At 33.4% G+C, this 23,306-nt stretch overlaps 1 protein-coding gene across 2 annotated transcripts in view; it reads right to left on the bottom strand.

The window, feature by feature from the left end:
- The window catches only part of tanc2a (tetratricopeptide repeat, ankyrin repeat and coiled-coil containing 2a), a 248,094-nt gene extending 226,647 nt beyond the window's left edge, over positions 1-21,447 (bottom strand). For both annotated transcript variants that reach the window (XM_021473490.3, XM_073944348.1), the window contains exon 1: positions 21,140-21,447. The gene's annotated coding sequence lies outside the window, so the exon portion shown is untranslated. The remainder of the gene's footprint in view (positions 1-21,139) is intronic.
- Positions 21,448-23,306: the final 1,859 nt, after the last annotated feature.

Genomic DNA, 23,306 nt, shown 5'->3' with positions numbered 1-23,306 from the left:
GGAGTGTGTGAAGGTCACATGCGAAGGTCATGAACACCACAGCAAACATTGCATCGAGTCAAGGTTATAATAGTTTTGGATTTTTCATTAGTTTTAGTTTCTATTTTGTCTTGACTTTTTGTTTTCAAATTCAGTTAGTTTTAATTAGTTTTAGAGGCTGATTTACTAGTTTTTATTAGTTTCTATATTTTGAAACATTACATTTTAGTTTTAGTTTTCTCGTTCGTTTTCGTTAACTATAATAACCTTGCATCGAGTGAGTACTTATTTCTTGGTTTCAAGTGGAGCTGCACAATATATGGTTTCAGCATCAATATCGCAATGTGCATATCTGCAATAGTCGAATCGCAGGATCTGCAATGTCGAATCAGAAATAAGTTCCAAAGTAAAAAAAAATTGGTATCATTTGCATATGATTGATTGTGTACGCATTTCAAGCTAGTGTAAAGCATTCAGGCAAAGAAAATACATTTGAGTAACTTCAAGAAAAATTATTTGTATTAATATGTAGTATATATGCAATTAAGATTATAGTGTTATTTATTTAACATTAAATTGTTCAATTTGTGAGCCTAAAAATTGTTACTATATATATATATATATATATATATATATATATATATATATATATATATATATATATATTATTATTATTATTATGTTTTTAAAAAGCATTTATTTCATTTGTAACTTCGCTATACTGTATTTATCATTGCTTGTGATTTGGTTTATTTCATTTTATCTATTATTGTCCTAATATATATATATATATATATATATATATATATATATATATATATATATATATATATATATATATATATATATAGCTAAAACGATCAATTCTTTTCAAATAAAGCTTTTAATTTCATCTCTTAAAATTATATTTCATATTGCATTATGTAGGCTGTCGCAGAAAAAAAAAATATTGTGATGTCTGTTTTTTTTCCAATATCGTGCATCCCGTTTCAAGCACCACTTTTAATGTCTAATGCTCACAGGAATGTGTATTTATATAACATTTGAAAAATGACTGGCTGATCCGTGTCATTTTTTACAAACTTTTTTAACAGTTTAAATTGTAAAACTTTTTGAATATATATTCAAAAAGTTTTACATATATATATATATATATATATATTTTTTTTTTTTTTTATTTCAATAATTTTAATCGATCTTCTGTATGACAAAGCAAAGTAAATATTGAGAGAAATAAACGTGATATATTGTCCGTTGTTTATCCCATCCCCTTCCTCAAAACTGAAAGGGCTATATGTACAGATAGTGCTTTTCAGCATACGGAAAACTTTCGGTTAAAGGCTGACGTGACTATTTTAAATTTTATAAAATTCCTGTTACAGCTTTGACTTTGTAGTGTAATTAAAATACATTTAGGTCCATAAATGTATGCATTCATGTAGTTTTTCAAGCATAAAACAAAATGAAAGACTGCAAAAGCTAGCGCTGTCAGTAGCATTAGGCTAGTGCAGAAACTCCACTGAAAATACTGGGGTAAAATAAATCTTCATATTTTAAAGACATGGAGGTGGAAAATGGAATGTAATGCATTGTTTCTTGTTCGGTCTAATAACCACATTATATCGGATATAAGACTGACTGACCATTAAAAGTCATATACCCCATATGCATATATACGCCATTTACAAAGCAAGAAAAATAAATGTATAAATGCATAAATACCAAATAAAGTACATTAGATACATAAGTACATAACATCAGAGAATAACAGCATACTAATTTTAAAAATAAATAAATAAATAAAATATATACATTATTTTTTAACTAATATAAAACAGAACTGCTGTGACAGTATTTTGAAATATTTAAGTGAGAAAAATGAGTTATTTCAATTGGAGTTTGAGCAATCATGAATCTTGCAATGATGGAAGTTTTACTCACACCAATTTCATAATTGGATTCATCATATTGGCCAGCAGAAAGGAGTTTGGTGCCCTTTTGAACATTTCCCCTTACACATTACTGAAATTTGCACTGAATGTTGGGCAAGAAAATTGTTATTCAGTACTTTCATATCTTTAGACTTCCTGGGATTTATTCATCAGCATTTATTATTTTGAATAATGAATACTACAATCTCTGAAGTAGGGCTGGATAAATTTGGAAAAATCGAACGGTGCAATATTCAGTTTTTCTGCAAAATGTATTGTGATATGAATACAATTTCACCAAATGTTTTGAATATCTCTATTTGGAAAGAATAAATAGTTTTAATTAGGATGATTCTGTAGAGGAATAAGTCATGCATGAAATATAATAAAAAATCTATGAGCATTAATCAATACAGCAGAAAAAAAGATACAAATGAAATGAATGATGTTTTATGGTTTTCTGAGGAGTCTAACTCCAAGTAATCAGGTCCAGTATTGAATAATCACATGTAAAATAATTCCGTTTCGTTTTTGTTGAATAAATAATTCAATAAAATAACCATTATTAAAGTTCCAATTGGTACAATTTCTTAGCTTGAATGCTTTGAAAATCCTCATGCCTTAAAAGCACATGCAAATAAGAAACTAAAATCCAGATTTACCATTGCATATGCTGCGATGTAACTATTGTGAATGATCACATTGTGATGTCGATGCTGAAACTATATATGGTGCAGACCTTTAATCTCTAAAGCAATGTTTTAAGTTTGCTGATGTCAAATTCTCCAAGAAAATTTCCTTGAAAATCCTGTTTAACTGGAAAAATGTCATGATACCGACATAAGAGTGGGTTTTTACCACAATTTACTGTTGGTTTTAAAGCTGAATTTCAACAAGCTAACAAATATGTCTACTTAGTTTAGTTGCACTTGATTTTTTATTGAATTTTGTAAATTTGTTTTCTTTATTCATCATTTAAATCTCATAACTTATTTTGATGCTCGATCTTGCAAACCCCTATATTCCTTTTATAGTTTCCCAATTCATTAAATAGAAGCATATTGGACTACACTGCAAACAGCTATCCCATTTATTTCACTAATATATTCTTATTCCATACACAGAAACCAGTTTACTTTTAAACTGAAAGGTGCATATATCAAGTAGATATGTTAGAGAATGCAAAATTAATAATAGGCAAAAATATATTGTATACTGTATGTTCTGCATGTAAATGTAGCTTTTTGTGATAGTCAATATGCTTTATGTTCAAAAGAAACAAGATACCCTACTTATGACTTGTACTTGTGTGATTATATTATATTTGAATATATTATATTTAAATAATTAAGAACTCCTTGCCGGCAAAACAGTAAATAAATAGCTGATTAATATTATATAATAAATAACTTTGGGTAGGATATAGTCTTTTTCCCCTTTCAAATACATACATTATTTTCACATATTTTAATGTTGAAAAGCAAGTTGAAAGAAAATTTATATTCAACTAGTGCGAAAAAAGCCCAGTCAGGGGAGGTTAGAGGGGCGTGAATACAAAAAGTCTAACATTCAGAGTGTTTATGCGCACACACACACACACACACTGCTGTCACCAGCTGGACCAGGTGTTGATGCTATATTAGCACTAATGAATATGGAGAAAACTTGAATAAATGAGTTGCATATTGAAAGAATACCCTCAATTTCCACTGGGAAAAACACAGACAGACAGACAGACAGACACACACACACAATGCTTCCCACATGGTCATGGTTTAAAAGACATAAACGATGATAAATTCAGTAGCCATATAACCAACGTCTGTGCAATGTCTCCAACTTAATTGACACATGTCCACATTTTCAAAATGACAAAAAGGAAAAAACCCGCCTATGGTTTAACAGTCCTCTTAGACGGGGCAGTTGCTGTGGCCTCAAGCGAAGGGGTCAAAGGTGAGCGGACAGACATCTGCCAGAACAATGACTCAGACTGTCTGACACAACAGAGCAGCGCTAGATTTACAGCACACATGTTTGAAAAGCCTCCGCTTCTCCTTTCTGCTCTGCTTGCTTTACTTCTGGATTCAATGGCTGATTGTAGAGCTGTGGTCAAAACAAAGAACAAAAGGAGCACTAAACAAGTGGCAATGATTTTTTCATCATCACCTAAACGCCGGCTTTTGTTTGACCAGCAGCCTGAATCATGCGAGTCAGCAAATGTAAACGGCACAACATCAGCAGAATGGAGTAAATATGAGATGACACGATTGTGTGACTATAACAGATATTTCAAAAATCACAGGAAATCAGCTGAAGGAGATGCAAATAACAAGAAATGTTAGCTGGGATTATTAAATGTTGGAAGCTTTAACTTAACGATAAGTGTGACTAAAATAAAATAAAAGTTAAAATGTATATGTCCTACTTTTGAGTGTGCATCAAATTTAAAACACAGATCATTTTTAAAGAAAATTAAAATGCAAGTAATTTTTTCCTTCAGGTTTCATCAAGTTAAATTTAAGACATTAAGACTATTATGAATAAATTTTTAGACTTATACATTAGGCTAAATGCTAAGGATTTTTTTCGAATATCCCTGTTAGAAACTATTTTCACTTGCACTGTCAAAAATGTTTACATTTTTAATTTAATACATTAAACACACTAATAATAATTTAGTTAGCATATTCTTTTATTAATTTTCAAATATATCCATTCACAAATCCTATTACCCTTTCCATGAATAGAACAAAAAAATAGTTGTCAATTACTTCAGTCTACAATAATAATAATTTAATATTAAAAATATAGGTCTGGTCAGTATCCTCAAAAGTAAATAAATGGAGTAAATAAAAATAAACTTTTAAGCAAATGTTACTATAAGGAAAGTAATTAAACGCTGCTTTAAAATTGAACAATGTTAATAATTATTTGTTAAAAGGATTGTTGGTGATTACATGGGTGTTAATAACCAGATTAGGCAGCTATACATAAAGAAAAATTAAGACCTGTTAAAAAACCTTTTAAGACCTACAACACAATATTTCAGTAGATTTAGGACTTTTAAGGCCTAAAGTTAAGCTTTTAAGACATTTTAGGACTTTAAGACCCCGCAGATACCCTGTTTATTATTTTTATAAATAACTTAAGTCAAAATATGAGTGAAAGAATTTCATTTCATTCAGTGAAATTGTTTATTTATAATTCTTTTGTACAAAAAAATACACATGTCATGTACCTACAACATGCAAATAAATAATTAAAAGTTGTTATGTATAAAGACAACATTGCAATAAATGTTTTGTTTTGTTTTGTTTATACAAAACATATAAACTATATTGTTGCACTTTATGTTATCTCTGTAAATCATGATTAAAAAAGTATGATCTTTTTGGTATTATACAATTAAACATGCATAATAAACTGCAAACAAAAAAATAATTAAAGCTGCATAACAGTTTTTTGATGCTTGAAAACATTTTCTTTGGCCCATATTATCATAAATGAAATAAATCAAATGGGGCGCAATCATTAACCCTTTCACACATACGATCACACCGCTGTGATCAGTCTTGGCTTGTCCCTGAAGCTTACAATGACACCGGTGTGATTAAAACGTTCAGAGCGCATGTCATCACCAGCTAAAATTCAAATCTGACACACACGCTGAGGCGCAGAAAGGTGCGCAGCGCTAGTCATAAATCACAATTTACCCTTGCTTTAAAACAAATAATATATATTTAAGGTTTCAGACATTCAAACACATAACTACAAGCAAAACTGACCATTTAAGCTTTGTAAAATACACGCAAATGTCAATGGAGATGGCAATAATAATTCTTTTTCAATATAACTGGACGATGTGCTTTGTTCACATAAAATATACACTAGGGGTGTAACGATTTATCGTTTTATCGTTTTACGATTTATTGCGATGCAAAAATGTCACAATATGCATCGTGGCGTTATGACGATTTGATTACGATATGACGTCCGTTTTCTCTTATTAGTTGAGCTGTTTGCACGTGAGCTACGTTCCACCTGCTGTCGCACGCGAGTTCAGATTGCAGCAGCAGTAATGTTAGCAGACCAAGATGAGTGGACCTGAAATAGAGAAAGGCCCATCCTCTCAAAATCAGACGTCTGGCAACATTTCGGTTGTACAGTCATTGCTTTAGACTTGTCCGCTTTTTGACATGCATACTGGGTCAAAGATCCAAAGTTTTAAAGTCTTCACAGTGATTTACATACTTTGCACAGCGACAGGGATACCTCCTAATGGTGTTGAAAGAGTCACATACTGTATTTATAAGGTACAATTCACCCTAAAATATCATTCTGTCTTCATATAATGTTCCCGCCGCAAAATCACACATGACGTAAGCTGACCGTGAGCTGTTACTACAGAGGGCGGACTTTGATAGACGCGTGCGTATGGCAAGCCATTTTAGCATTTAAACCTTAGTTCTGACTATCCATAAATATATTTAGAGATATCTCTAATTATATTTTGACTAGTCATAATTATAATTCGACTAGTCAGAATGACAAAAGAAATACATAAAAAATAGTTTACTTGGTAAAATTTGCATTTCAGTTTAATTTTCAATTTTTTATTCCAAATATCGTGATACATATCGAATCGTGAACATTATATCGTGATACACATCGTATCGTGAGCTGAGTGTATCGTTACACCCCTAATATACACTGTTTATGTTACTGGAATATTTTCTCTATTTTCTCTATTTCTTCTCACAGCTGTTACCTTCATGTAAAAAATTATAAATTAACATGACAAATCTAACAGCTTGGATCTCTCCTGTAGTTGTTGCTAGAAGGGATACAGCTGTGATTGGAAGTTAACGAGAACAATGAATATTTTTGTATTAAATTACTCATTCATTGCATTTTATTAGAATCTATCCCTACCTCAACCCTAAACCTAACCCGACACAGTAACGTAAAAATATTATTTGTTGTACAGAGTCACAAAAATGATGCTTTATTGACGCGAGTATCCTCAGCTTATCCTATCTAGTCTTCACCACGCTGCAATAGAGGGTGAAGTCTAGATGGGATACAGCTAAGGATACTGAAGTCAATATACTGTAGCATGATCTAGTAAAGTACAATTTTATTACATTATGCTAGATTGAGCACTCAGCCAAGTATACTCCCGTCAATACAGCATAATCTAATAAAATTTTATTATATCCTCAGATGCATCTCATCAAGCTAAGAAAATACAATTAATGTGTAACTTAATAAATAATATAAATACTTCTCATTAAATTACAATCACAGCTGTATCTCTTCTAGCAACAATGGCAGTACCCATTACCCGTCATATAACAAATAATACGATCATTATTAAGCTGTTTAAAAAACAAAATATATGTTTTATCACATATTTGAAAATCGGAGTTTCAGAGAAGTTTCACAATATAATTAGAACACTTGTCAATATTTAGAGAAAAGTAAAAAAAAAAATAAAAAAAAAAGAAACAAAATGGGGATGGTGGGTAACGTGAATAACTTGACGCATCGCCATGGGAACTTTGGGAACACAATGAATTCTAAGTAACAATCACAAAAAAAAAAAAACACACACACAGGAGGGTCAGTTGGAGTATTTAAAACTCACGAGTGAAAGAGTTAAGTTCTCTATTCAAACAATATTAGAAATACATTATTTTTAAATTATAATGAAATATATTCTTTAAAAACTAAAGATTCCATTAATATTTTACGTAGTAATCAAACTCAAAAGCTATATTATTTAAAAAACTATGACTTCCACTACAGTTAATGTGTTCCAACCAACAGTTCTCTTTAAAGAACGATTCCAAAATGATTTTCTAGTCCCTAGAATAAAATCTGAGGAGACAAGCTGTGTTCTCATTCCAGCAGCTGGAGCTCCGAGTATAAGATTTAACAGACCTCACACTGAACAAAGCTTCTCTGGGTGGCTGGTTTCATCCAGCGAAGGCCTGTCAGATCAGAGATGGATCCTGCAGTTAACCTGCAGCCGCTGCAACACACGCCACTGGAATAACGCACTAGCAGCTCACAGGGGCGCATTCAACTTAACACCACAGTAGGAAGGAGACGGTGTGTGCCAGACTAAAAGAAGAAACAAGACTTAAAGAGCCATCATATCGAATCAGAGGACTCCGCTCGCCCTCTCCATTGGAGGTGACAGTACAGTAGGCCTGGTCTTTACAGAGGCACAGCCATGTCTCCAGCGCCATCTGAGGAGGCTTGTGTCCTGTCACAAACGATAAATGAGATGTGCTTCAAGATGTATACAATATCAACAGTAGACATGTGTTGATATTCAATAATACAAAACATCTTGAAAGTGAACAAGCACAACACAGGAAATACGTGCTTCAGCCTACATTTTGTGAAACTGCAAAAACATATTTCAACTAGGGCTGCACGATGATGGAAAAACATTATCAATATTTTGTTTTTTAGCAATTGATTTAGCAATAAATGCAATTTCACCAGATTATTTAAATATCTTTTTTTAATATTTTTTTTGATAATTGGAATAATTCTGCATAATATTCAAATTACACAACTAGATAAATTCAAAAGAGCAAAGAAGCAAATGAAACAAACATTGCTATTTTTCTTATTTTCTGACAAGTTTTGTAGGATTCAATCACATATCTTAATTAGTCTTTATTTAATAAATAAATATTTAAAAAATCTTTGTAATCTGAAGCTACAAGTGTTATAACTTTCTTGTGCTCTATAGAAATTCTTAATAATAAATCACAGGTCTAGTAACATCCAAATTATAAACTTTCACTACGTTGTGGATATACTTTGCAAAGACAAACTATTGTTCCTGTTCAACTATAATTACGACTGGACATTGGCCAATGCTACATTGTAACTTTTGTGGATGTGCACATTGCGATATAGATGCAGAAATGATATATTGTGCAGCTCTAATTTCAACATGTTGTAAAATGAGTGTTATGAATTAACCGTATGATGTTAAAATGCAATCAAACATGTAAACTTTTTTCCTTTTCACACAAATGATATTTACAGGGATATATTATTGATGAATAAAGGATTATTTAGTGCAGTTCTCCAAAAAAACAAACAAGACAAAAAAACAAATAAAAGATAAAAGCTATGCAAATCAAGGTAAAACTAAGCAGCTGAAGATCACTTTTTATGTTTGCTTTTGAAAACACTATTGGTTGGCTTTAGGTCAGTGTTTTGCTAGGTGATCTGCAGGTCAAGCCCAGCCTTCTTGTGTATGTGTACGAGAATAACATTAGAAATGCAATACAAAACACAGCCTCCAGTAACATTTTCAGATTAGCAAAAATATAAACAGCGCCCTCTAGTGGATTGGTCACCTGAAACATGCAACTAAACGTACATGTACATGGATTACTCAGTTAGCTGGATTTGGTTATTGACGATTTTACATAATCCAGGATCGTTTCGTTCTTAAAAACTGATCCGAGAGTTGTTGTCATAGCAACAGTTCTGGTAGCTTAAACCTGGTCAAAAGCAGGTTCAATTAATATAAACAGGATTAGATCGGGTCAGTTCAAGCTAAGAAAATACTGAAAGTATTTACCGAATTCCTAGATGATCGGAACTCCACGCAGCTCCCGGACTACTCTCCATTGGAAATGAATGACTTCCGGTCTGTTGCTTGTCGTTTGTCGTGTGCAGTGGAAAGGAGGCTTAAGAGTACCTTTTAAGGATATTAATATTGTTGTTATGGCACTGTTTTTCATAACAGCACCAAAATACTCAAAGACTCACTTATTTTATTATATTAAATATATAATAACAATAATAATAATAATAATAATAATAATAATTTATGATATTATAAAAATTTACATATCAAATATGACTAATGGCATATACATATTGACTGAGATGAGTCAAAATACCTAAACTCACAATTAAAACTACAACAGCATTTATTAGTCTTTAGTGATATCAGTTGTTTAATTTAATGCTTGATAAGTCAAACATCAGAAATGTTTCAAATAAATAAATTAAGTTGCTTTAACTAACCTTAACACATAATTCTAAAGATTTTGCAATTTGTTTTAAGCATTTTTTACTGTTATATGCAGAAATGTATAGGAATTAAAAACAAGAGAGTATTTGTAGTATTACCGCTGATAAAATAACCTTTTTTTGCATTTTAAGGTAATATTGTGATAATAACTTACATCATCATACAAGCTAATCTACAGCCAAAGCAAGGTTTGACCAGAGGTGAAACGTATATTTGGCCAGCTGTTTTATTATCTCTCATCTTTTATCAACAAATTTTATCTCATTCTGCCATCTCTGACAATAAAATCATAAAACCTGATTGTCGGGTTTAGGATTAGTAGTTAGGGTATTTCTAGTCACATGCTTGTGTTTGTCATATATCCACTCAAGAGGTGCTTCTCAAACCAAACAGCTCATGCAAACCAAGTAAATAAATACTAGCAGGTACCTGGCTGGTGGTTGTGGAAGGACGTCATCCGGATTAACTGGATTAAAAAGGGGAAAACTGGTTGCATCTGACCCTAGGCCAATATACGACTTAAAGCGTGGACTGTATATGGTGCACTCGTTGAACTCTATGCTAGGGAAAAGATCATTTTTCATTTAAAAGAGAATGGGAACTTTGGAAGCTTCTAAATGACGTACACAAGCAAACAGAGAAAGTGATGTAGGTTGTTGAATTTATAAGGTGTACATCACTGACTCGTTAGGCAAATATATATAGGCAAATCATGTGGCTTCAGAACTCATATTCACACATATTTCCTTCTGAACAAGAGGTTTGGGCACCTTTGGTCAACAATCCACTGTAGTTTGAAGAAATCATTTGCTCACTGTTTACTTTCTCACACATTGTTCCAAATGACTTTCTCTTTTTCACACAACAGGTGATTTTTATAGAGCTCAGCGATTTTTATCATGATACTATATTTTGAATAATTAAAGATGCTTCAAAGTAAAGTAAAAGTGGCCCATGTGACTTGTGCACTAGATAGCTTGTGAAAACCAGGACAAAATGTACAGGAATATTTTTCCCCAAAATACTAATTTCTGACTTTAGCCCCTTTCACACATACAGACCTTTCCAGAAAAATACCGGCAATTTCCTGGAAAGTTCTGTAAGTGTGAACAGGCCCTTTTTGAAAATACTGGTAAATTTGTTTCAGTAATTTTCCGGAAAGAGAAGTTGTAACAATACCGGTAATCTGCCGGAATGCTGCGATGCGTGAATGCAGAGGGAAGATTGCCGGAAAGAGCACGTTCACACTGATGTAAGACGTCTAATTCAGCCAATCAGAACACTCAGACGCATTCACATCCACGTTGTTTATGAAAATAAAAGCCTTTATTTTTCCCGAAACATTTAGCTGCTAGAAGTAGTCAGATAATATCTCTATGTTTCTTCTTAATGCCAACTGTGCAAACAATTATCAATAAAATGCTTATGATAAACCGTTGTTAGTTTACCTTCAAGCTGTGCTATCTTCAGTTGCTTAAAACGTGTGCACGTGAAGCAGCTGGTGAGCACCAGCACACACACATATATTATGTACATCTCGACATGCGAAAGTGTTCCTCCATACAGTACGTTTTCATCGAAGTTGTTCACAAAACTTATCCAAACAGAATTTGTAGTGTAGTCAAATGCTTACAAATACAGGCACAGTCGTTTAGAGATCATTTCTGGTTAATGATGTCCGAATTTACCGGTATTAAATAGATGTGTTTACAGTATTTTCCAGAAAAATTCTGAAATGACCTTGCCTGTGTGAATAGCTCTTTTTTGAATCTACTGGTAAAGTCGATCTGAAAATTTTCCAGATGTTGCACCGATGTGACTGTAAAAGGGGCATTTGTCTACAGTGAAAGAAATGAAAATAAATGATATCTTGAAGACTTCAGAGGTCCAAAACTATTGATTTTATTTGTACACACTGAAAAAAATCTAAACATTTCATTTTGTGTTCCATATGAGTAAGCAAGAGGTTTTGAAATAACATAGGTCAATGGCAGAACTGCATATTGGTACACTGTATCACTATTTATATGCAAACATACCTAACATTTTTTATAATAAGCCATTAAACATGAGATTCTGTTGTTTTATTATAAGTAATTAATGTATCAAATGTTTCAAATCTTACTAAAAGAATAAAATGGTTTGATTAATTACAAAGCTGTAATTTCCACATATTTTTAAATCATGCCACTGTGTAAACATTTCAAGAGAATTTGAAGCATTCATGAGCAATAAATATTGTTTGTAGCTTCAGTAAAGGTTATTTCATTTATACCTTATCCTCCATACCATACTAATCTTGTTCATATCGCCACACCTTTCAAACACTCAGATCTTCTTCTATTTACCTCACTGTTCCCCCGTCTGCCAAATCTAAACTCAAAACACATCTGTTTAGAACAGCTACACTTAACTACACTTTAAAATTGTACTGTATTCTACTGACTTTTATATTGTGTTTTTATTTGAACTGACTGCCGTTGCTCTCTCTTACGATGACAAGGAGTGTCAAGAAAGGTGTCTTTAAATAAAATGTATTGTTATTTCAGCAAAGACTGAGAAGATTATTCAATTTCTGTGCAAGAATACAGTTTAACTCCATAGAAACAAAACACTGTTTAATTATTTTTTTCTCCTATTAATATATGCTTGAACATTACTTTTATTGATGTGCACTAAGGATATGTTTCACAGACAAAAATCACCCCAAACATTTTAGATACATTCTTTACAATTAAAGCTATTCAAGGCATCTGGCAAAATACTTTATATTAAACAATATATTTATATATATATATATATATATATATATATATATATATATATATATATATATATATATATATATATATATATATATATATATATAGGGGTGACAAAATTAATAGTTTCTTCGGTGCACTGCGATGCGGACGCGGACAATTCGATATCGGTTCAGTAATAATCATAACCGGTTATACTGACGTCATTTACCTCATATGCGCTCTGTCGCGAGGGAGGCGATCGCGAGTATTTACAGCGCTTTAACTACTTAAAACTCATAAACTGTCCACAATTTCACTGTGTGTGTAATTGTGATATAGGTCTGTGACCAGATATAGTTCTGTGTACTGCTGCTGGTAAGACAGAGAGCAAGAGAAAGCAAAGCCGACATCAATACTAACCAAAAGCAAGATCTTATCGTTTTAAATATTACAGAATCAATATTTATCAGAATATCAATATTTGTCAAACCGCTTATGTCTGTTGTAGACAGTGTGAAACCATTTTCCTTGAAAGAAAATCTGAAATCTTGCTCTTTCAAATGTCAGAAATGTTGTTGTTGTTTAATAATGTATAGTTTCAGACCAATTATCAAACTTTCCAACTTTATTATTAAATTTCCAACTCAATTATTAAACATTTCCAAAAAAACAATTGCAATTTAATAGCATTAATTATCTATCAAGACAACAAAACCACAGCCAAACCTTAAAATAAAGTCTTGGGGATAAGAACGAGTTGAACAGCCCAGCTTAAACACTACTGTACACAAACATCATTATAAGAGATGTTCCCTGACTAATACAAACTATAGGCTCAGGATGTGTCCTGGGTATGAGCTGGGAACAAAATAAACTAGATATTTTCTTAATGAAATCTCCCTTGTGCCTGATCTCTATGGAACAAACAAACCAACGTCAGCCTGAACGCTGGGGCAGAACACAATGGCACGGCAGTGAGCCAAAACAAACACACATTCTGCAAGTTGGCTTGATGCATTTGATGACCCAGGCTTCCCAACCCGTCTGCAATGCCAGCACAGATATCAGAGAGAGCGCAGAGCCACTGACAAATAGCTTAATTAAATCAGACCCACAGGAATGCATGAGAGAAATGGGAAATTAAGAGTCTAGAGACAGACCTCAGGCATGGTTGGAGTTCGGGGCTCTCTCTGATTGGGGTGGGATTGGGTGGATGTCGCAGAGATCAAGGTGGTGATAAGATGGATCCCACCTGCACTGCAGAAGCAGGGGCCCAATGGGAACTTGTTGAAAGAGTACAGAACTAAACCCAGAGCAGACATGTTTTACAAAGTGGATCCAGTTTAATGAGAATGTGCAAAAGGAACCAACATCAATCTTTTTATATAGTGAATAAGAAAAGCTCATTTTAAACATTTTTTTTTACAATTAAACAAGTTGGTAGTGTGGCTTTAGACACTTGCAAATGTAATTATATAGAGGTCAAAGATGAGAGGTCCTATATTTGGGTTAAAAATGCCTTACGACCATTTAAAATATGCTAAAAACCAAACTTTTCATTTCATAGAAAAAAAAGTCATAAAATTGTTTAACTAATTTTTAACTTGTCTTACTGCCAAGATATCATTATGCAAAGTAAAGAAAATCATTGGATTTGTTTGATTCGTAGATTAATGACGTTCCGACGTTCCACAGAGAAGATTACAAAAAGCTTTGCTTTTGTGGCTTCTTTTGTGCCAAGAGAAGGAGGAGTTTATGACATGGTTCCAGGAGAAAGGCAATCACCATCAGCGCTGATTTGTTATCAAACTGTGACCAGCAATATCCTTCTTTCATATGCTCTTTTCATCTAGCCTCTTTGGCAAAATAGGTTACATCTTTAATTGCACATGTTACCGCCCCACGGCCACAAGTTAACAAATATGTGTTGCACATAGGCATGGGCTGGTATAAGATTCTAACGGTATGATAACCTTGGATAAAAATATCACAGTGTTACTGTATTGTGATTATGGCTCTAAAATAAGTTCATTTTAAATGTCTGGTTAAAAACTACAACTTTTATCTCTATTGAACACAATATATTTTATTTTGGGAAACATCTAAAGTATTTTGGAGCAGTAAACATGTCAGGCTTAATAGTGAAAATGAATCACTGACTTCTGCTGTCTTCATTAGTTTTAAAAACACAGATTTTTTTTACAATTTATAATGGCATCTTTGGATATCCTTTCTGCTGGAAATACTGTGGTCCTAAAAATCTAAGCCAAAAAAAAAAACAAAAAAAAAATTTGCTGTATACCTTGATAACGGTTATCATCCTATGCCAAGCTGCACATGAATTTAAAATTCATCAGCAGCAAAATTTAAAATATACAAAATAAAAAATAATATATTTTTAACCATTTAACTGGTAGCATTGATCAGTTGAAAATCCATTCTTTCATCTTTTCTTTTAGATCTTTTCAATCCAAGCACCCATAGCCCCATCTGATTATTTAACTGCATTTTGCAACTCAAAGAGGGCAGTTTCAATTGCAGGGAGCACAATGAACCTAAAAAGATCCCAACTTCTGCCAGAAAAAGCAAACATGTTAAACGGGTAAAAACAGAGAGTCATTTTCCAACAAACTTATTAACAAATTAATAAATTAACAAATTTATTTTAATAAATAATAATAATAATAATAATATAAAGTGGTTACAAAAAAACACAACAAAAAGTACAGATAAGAGGATCCTTAAAGTACCGAACCGATAAGTGGTATAGATAAAAGTAATACCATTAAAACCTTAACGAAACCCATCCCCAATCTTAGCCACATACCTTCTAGACAGTGTTGTCACGATGATAAATATTAATATTCAATACCATTTTTGATACTGTGAGGTAGATTTTCAATACTGCGCCAAAAAGACTATCTAGTTAAGGAGATCTGCCACTGTATACAAACAAGATAGGTCTGTGTACTGCTGCTGGTGAGGGAGACAGTAAGAGATTTGGTATCAATACTAACCAAAAGAAAGATCGAAATCACTTTAAATGTTCCAATATGGATACTTATTGAAATATCTACATTTTTGACACTACTAGAACAATTGAACTTATTGAATCAATGCTCACTGTGGCACATTTAAATCACAATTTCCCCATCTTAGATACTTATTTTAGCCTCATATGTTATTTCCGATAAAAAAATTTTTGACTGACAATGTTTTTATAAATATTAATATTTTAGTACATTATTTTGTCTATATATTTATTTTTGTTTAAATATGGAACATTCTGGCTTTGGGATGGATCTTACTTTTCCAATATTTAAACAACAGACCATGAAAGGCAGTCGCCTGGAAGAAACATGTCTGGTATCAAACTGTTCTATTTTCAGCATTTTCCAGTCTGGCATCAAGATAGACTTTATTCAGGATCCTGATAAGACTGATGACTGAAGCTATCAAGCAACAAGAACTCATTTTGATGATTAAAACCCCCCAAAGTGAGGAGGGAGCTCTGAAACTGATACACCCACTATATACAATTGGAACACAAAACCCAAAAGTTATATTTAAAAGCAATAATTAACATGGCATCAACTATATAGTGTGGTGGTAGATGAGGCAATACTTTTTAATGCGTTTAAATCACCGTGGGTTTCTACAGCTGCACACCACACTAAGCTGCCCTACATCTGTTGCTTCTCACATAATTAAGATGACCCTGGTCTGGAAACCCAAAGTTGGGGGACCAAAACACAGGCCTTTCCTTCTGTTTCACAGATTCATAAATTCCACAGACATGTTTGTATTTTGTCAAATGTATTTATCCTTCCATACACACATTCAAAAATATATGGCTCTATAAAATGAAGAAAAAATAGAGGAACTCAGGCATACACATGGAATTTGCACTTTAACTCACAAAACTTCAAAGATTTAGGCAAAACTTGGATGAATAAACAAATGCAGAGGCATACACTTAATCAAATCATGATGTGGATTAGGTTCTGTGAAACTGCAAAAGACTGCTAGCTACACAGTTTGCATGTTCTGCATGTCTCAAAGTGAATGAAAGGTGTAGTCTCTTCCACAAGGTTGCCAGGTCAGCGCAACAAAACCATACAATTGCTATTCAAAATAAGCCTAAAAAGTAGCCCAACTGCATTCCGCAGTAGGACAGTCTTCGTCGAAACTGTGTTCCAGTGGGACAGCCTCAGGTGAAGTTACACTACGAGGGCTCTTCCTCAGCCAAAAATATTTTTTTTACACCATTTTACATCTGCTGAAATTGCATTTGTTTTCCCATAAATAAGCACAATGGCTAAGAAAACATTGGTGATAACAATGTAAAAAGTCTAACTTTGCTGGAAAATACAAGACCTGGCAACACTGCTAATCTACAAATGGACTTCACAACACCATGGCAAAAAATTAAAGGGTTACGTTTAACTTGAAGAAATTATGACACAAAAATATTATTTGGACAGTACTTCTCAAAATAAGACCTGTAACCAGTAAACAATTTTTTCCAAAACAAACAAGGAGATGGTTTAAATTTCATTTGATTACATTTTTAAAGATTTATAAATTGTTACTTGTCAAAGTTCCATTCAATAATTTGATATGATGAAGGACAGAGGGTTGCTTTCTAACTACTGAGAGATTTCAGCTGCTGTCTGGACTTTCCATGCCTTTCTTTCTTTGATTGTTCAATTCTTTTCTCCGGTGTCATTTCATTTTACGACACATAACTTAATTTGTAAACTAATTTGTTTCAGGGTTCCTGCAGGTTTTAAATTTAAGACTTTGTAAGACATTAAGAATGAAAATTTAGACTCATACTGAACTAAACACTAAGGAGTTTTTTGAATGGCCAAGTTGGAAGCTCTAGTTGTATACATACTCTTTATTTCAACATAACCTTTCTTTAAAAAAAAAGAAAAAAAAAATTTTTTTAAAGGTTTAAAGGTTTAAAACAATAATAAACTAAATGTATGCACAATGGTCTGTCCGGGAACAAAGGTTATTGTAAAAAAATAATTAAACCATTATGATTAATAGAGCTAAAAAGTACATTCCTAAATAAAGTTAAAAGTTTTATTATTTACAGTATTTATTGAATGGGTATTGGCCAGATTGTGTAGATAGACATAAACAAAGGAAAATTAAGACCCGTTTAAAAAAAGTCAACAATATGGATTGTGGGGGGGAGGGTGGGAGGGATGGGTGCTGTGTTTGTGAGAGGTTGCAATATGGCAAGCAGAATGGCAATGTGTGCCTGGCCAAGTGCAGCAATAATGACGAAAACCAACCCCTATAAAAGGTCCCCATAGGGGTTCAGAAGCTTCAAAGGGGTAAATGTTAAAGAGCAACACCTGGCATGCACGGCTTTGTGGTGACTTGTTGCCTTGACAACGAGGCCTCCTGTCTGATACTCGAATAACCATCGAATGGTGTGGGACACTTGTTTTAAATTATGAGAAGGAGATTAAGCTAAAATTTCCCCGTAGATCCCGGCGAGAGATATTCAAGGCAAATAAGACTGCAGTCGAGAAAGCAGAACAAATTTGAGCCCGTTTGCAAGCCTGCTAGCTTTCAGTAGTGTCAGAGAATTCTTCTTTAGGAAGTTATGAGAAACGAATGCCCGAGATTACATCTGAAAAGTGGCAACACTATTCGTTGTTTGAGGTCAAAACAACACGGCCTGAAATTAACTTTGGGAAAACCAATTTAAACAGTGTCAAATCTATCAGCTCCTCGCAGCCCTTCATGCTTCCTTCAATTCTGAATTGAATTTCACTTGTCTTGCGGTTGAAATGTTGCGTATAAGAAAATATACCTGTCAAATACCTCTTCTCTCTACAACATGAACAAAAGTTCTCCTACTTCACTGCTGTTTAGTCAAGAGCCCGTGGGCCTATTCATCCTGCATTTTCTCTCTCTCTCTCTCTCTCTCTCTCTCTCTCTCTCTCTCTCTCTCTCTCTCTCTCTCTCTCTCTCTCTCTCTCTCTCTCTCTCTCTCTCTCTCTCTCTCTCTCTCTCTCTCTCTCTCTCGCACGCACGCACGCACGCACGCACGCACGCACGCACGCACGCACGCACGCACGCACGCACGCACGCACGCACGCAAGCAATACTGGCCAGCCGGTGAATCAATTTGCAACGTTTATTTACGATTGGGTGATTTTCTCAGCTGATACCCCCCAGACCATGGAAGACATATTTCATGTGGTTGCCGGTGTTGAGACACAGCTGAGATGATTTTCTGTAAAAAAGTCTAAAGCCCCCAAAACCCAGACGGCACGCTGAAATCCCTAATCACTTCACCACAGCTGCTATTATGCATAGCCAATCACGTCTAAATATGCATTAAGCATGGTAATCACTTCTAAGAATGAGAGCGCGACCCTTACCACACCTATTTTCCCCAAATTTACAGATCATTTTGGATTACCCATTCTCTCTGAAAAAGCAATAACAGTCTATGAAGACGTAAATGACACTCACATGTGGTATGAAATTAAAAGCCTTTGCTGGAATAGGGATATGAAGTTAACAACCACAATCAACCCGTTACGAGTACAGAAGCCATCATCAGGATGTGTTTATGGGCCAAACAGAAGTTTAGCTAAATTCTTTGGCACTCAAGTTCAAAAGTGTGCTGCCACACCTGCCGAACACTGCTTACCATTAGGATGGCAGTAAAGCAGTGATCTAATGAAAGACAATTGGTGATCAAAAAATTACCAGGCCAAGGACGTCAATAGAAATGTGATGAGAAATCTGGGGGAAATGGCTCCGTTCTGTTTACTGCATGGACAATGATAGTATGCATCATGCACATAAGGACTAATTTTCTACCACAAATCTCAAGTGATACAAGCACATTCTCTGATTAACAATAACACAGAGCTTGCAAATGTACTGCTTAATATCAGAAGATAAATACCACCTGAACCAGATGGCCTGTGGTCGCAATCAGATATTTACATGCTGTTGTAATAATTATAAGCCCATCTCAATATTTGTTATTAGGAATGTTTCATTCAAGATTATTGTAGCCGATACAAGTACCAATTTCTTGTTATCCGGCTGATATCAAGTACCGATTCTGATGCTTTAAGATTTATAATGCATAAAGCACATTTCTACTCTCAGGTATGAGCCTTAAATGGAGATCTCTCCTTACCTAAGAGAATAAATGAAAGATGTTGCATATAATTTCTTAAACTTCTTTTTAATGAACTCTTATCTAGGTCTTATATGTACTCTGCTTGTAAACTCGTAAACAAACAATTGCGATCAGTTCATGAGATAGGCCAGATTAGCAAATACCGATCGAGTCATAAAAATATGATTATCGGGCGATACTGATCTCTGGCTGATCGATCAGAGCTTCCCTTATTGTTATAGATAGATAGATAGATAGATAGATAGATAGATAGATAGATAGATAGATAGATAGATAGATAGATAGATAAGTTACTCAAAAAAGTCATTAATTACTAATTAAATCGTAAAAATAGTACTTAAAATACGTTTTACTTACTATATCTGAAAAGTTAACTTAATTAGTCAATAAGTAATTTAATTACTTGATTCATTGTAAAATACCTATAAAATTCAAAGCATAAACAGTGAAAATTAAACTTAATTCTTTAGATTCAAGCCAAGCAGGACATTTTAGCATTACTAAAAATATAACAAAAGGAATAACAAACATTATGCATGAAAACACAATCCATTTCAAAGCAGACACATTTCATAAATACCAAATATTGACATAAATGACTCCATTAATTGCTTCTTAAGCAAGTTCAATCGTACAATAAATAAAACATTTAGTTGAAAAATAGAATTATTCAGCTAAATATATTTATATAACCAAAACACATTTCCTCTGCTTCTCTGAATTGATTTATACAGGAATGTTCAATGTTTGTACAGTATTTAAGGCAAGTACTTTATAAGTAACTGTAATAAATTAAATAATATCAAAAGTAATCCCTTACTTTACCTTTTCAGCAGTAACTAATCACACGCTCTCTCCCTCTCTCTCACACACACACATTATTAATTAATCAACACAACTAACTGATGAATGTACCAAAGCTGCCATGCGTCTGTGCCATACACTGCACGCGCAACACTGTTGCCAAATAAGATACAGCTGTATCCCCAGCAAAATGAAATACAAACAGTCATTTCAAATGAGGCATATTGGATCTGAAAAGTCCCACTGCCTAACCAGCATATGTTATTCATAACGTTTTAAATAAATAAAATGGTCCATTGATTGATCAAACACGACGAAAGCAGCTCGGAAACGAAGCGTAACCGTCGCCCATTTCTCGTCAACATGCTGGAGGTTATAAGCATTGTCTCAAATAGTAATATATGGATATTGTACATACCCGTTCTGTTCAGATGCTGTCGTATGGATTGAATGTGCTGCTCGTTCGCGCTGGTGTCCGTAATATGAACTGCTGGAGATGAAGAACACCTTCGCCAAGTGTAAACGCTTCGCCCTTGTGTTTTCCTTCCCTGTTAAAAGGTAACTCCCGGTTTCCGCGCGAAGCAGTCGGTACGTAACAAACGTAAAGGATTTGCGATCAGAAAAAAATCAAGAGATCAGCATAAATGAAGAGTGCAGCCTGTCCGCTGGACCTGTGTGTCTGTGTATGTGTGTGTGAATTGTAGCGACACGGATCTGCTATCATCTGAAGACGCCGTGCGCATACAGGCGCTCTGCAACGGCTTCTGCGCTTAGTGGGCGGAGTTATGCTGATTTATTCATGAAGAGGCGGGAAATGAACACGCCCTCTTCTCCACATGCTGCACTTGGGGCTAAAAACTATTATAATACGGTGTAACTGATAATATTAAAGTTGTGTTGACCTTGTTTTCTTTATTCCGATTCAAAATAAATGTAGATCTGCTTTAATTTAAAGATAAATTTGTTATATGCTTTTGATTGGTCATTAGGCCTACTCAATCGTTTAAAGCAGTGTGCATATATATATATATATATATATATATATATATATATATATATATATATATATATATATATATATATATATATATACCTGGTCCTATCTGCAATGTATTTTGAAGCAAAGACACCAATTAATTGATTGATTATTTATTTATTTATTTATTTATTGTTTTAAAATATAAATTATTTTTAATATTTTGTAAATAATACATTTATAAATAATTTATTGGTGTATAAGCATATGCATTTGCTTGTTAGTTCCTTAATTTTTCAGGGGTCGCCAGAGCGGAATGAAGCGCCATTTTATCCAGCATATGCTTTATGCAGCAGATGCCCTTTTTAGCTGCAACCCATCACTGGGAAACACCCATACACTCATTCACACACATACACTACAGACAGTTTAGCTTACCCAATTCATCTATAGCGCATTTCTGCCAACTGCCAACTGACCCAGCTGGGACTTGAACCAGCGACTTTCTTGCTGTGAGGCGATATCGCTACCCACTGCGCCACCCTGTATGTATATTTAAAATACATATATATATATTTTTAAATGGTTAATATAGTAGTTATAGTTTATCAATCAAACAAACAAACATACATATATACATACATATTATATATACATACATCTTATATATACATACATATACATACAGTTGAAGTCAGAATTATTAGCCCCCCTTTTAATTATTTTTCTTTTTTATTTATTTCCCAAATTATGTTTAACAGAGCAAAGAAATGTTCACAGTATGTCTGATAATTTCTTTTCTTCTGGAGAAAGTCTTGTTTGTTTTATTTCGGCTAGAATAAAAGCAGTTTTTAATTCATTAAAAACTATATTAAGGTCAAAATTATTAGCCCCTTTAATCTATATTGTAATTAATCTATAGTTAAGCCTATGAATGTCTTGAAAATATCCAGTCAAATATTATTTACTGTCATCATGAAATACAAAAATAAAATAAATCGGTTATTACAAATGAGTTATTTAAACTATTATGTTGAGAAATCTGTCAAAAAATCTTCTCTGCGTTAAACAGAAATTGGGGGAAAAAACAGGGAGTTTAATAATTTGACTTTAACTGTATGTATATTGTTTTTTATTATTTTTCATTTTAATAATGAATATAGCAGTTAGCAATTATTTTTATCAGGACCTTTTTTTCAATCTTTCAAATATTTAAATATATATAATCTTCAAATGATATTTTCTGTAATTTCTTTATTTCATTCTAACCAAAAAAAGAAACTGACACTAAAAATATTAAAGGGGACTACTTTTTTATTATTATTATTATCATTATTAATAATGTACATGAATCATTGATCTTGAGATATTTTGTTGCTCTAAACCTGCCTTATGGCCAACAAAGCCCGGCCAATGCTAACACCAACCTCCACATCATTACTCATGTTTTCCACTTCAAATCTGACACTTAACACTCAAGGATGAAAAGGGTATTAATGGATTATTCACTACCCTATAATTTGCAACACTTTTTAAATACCCAAAGGCCAAAAGAGCTGTAAATGGAAGGTCCTTGGCATTTCTGAGGAATCTGTAGATGTTCATTTGT

Source organism: Danio rerio, chromosome 3 (genome assembly GCF_049306965.1).
Source record: "Danio rerio strain Tuebingen ecotype United States chromosome 3, GRCz12tu, whole genome shotgun sequence".
In the NCBI taxonomy this organism is placed as follows: Eukaryota; Metazoa; Chordata; class Actinopteri; order Cypriniformes; family Danionidae; genus Danio; species Danio rerio.
This window is presented reverse-complemented; position numbering and strand designations above follow the sequence as displayed.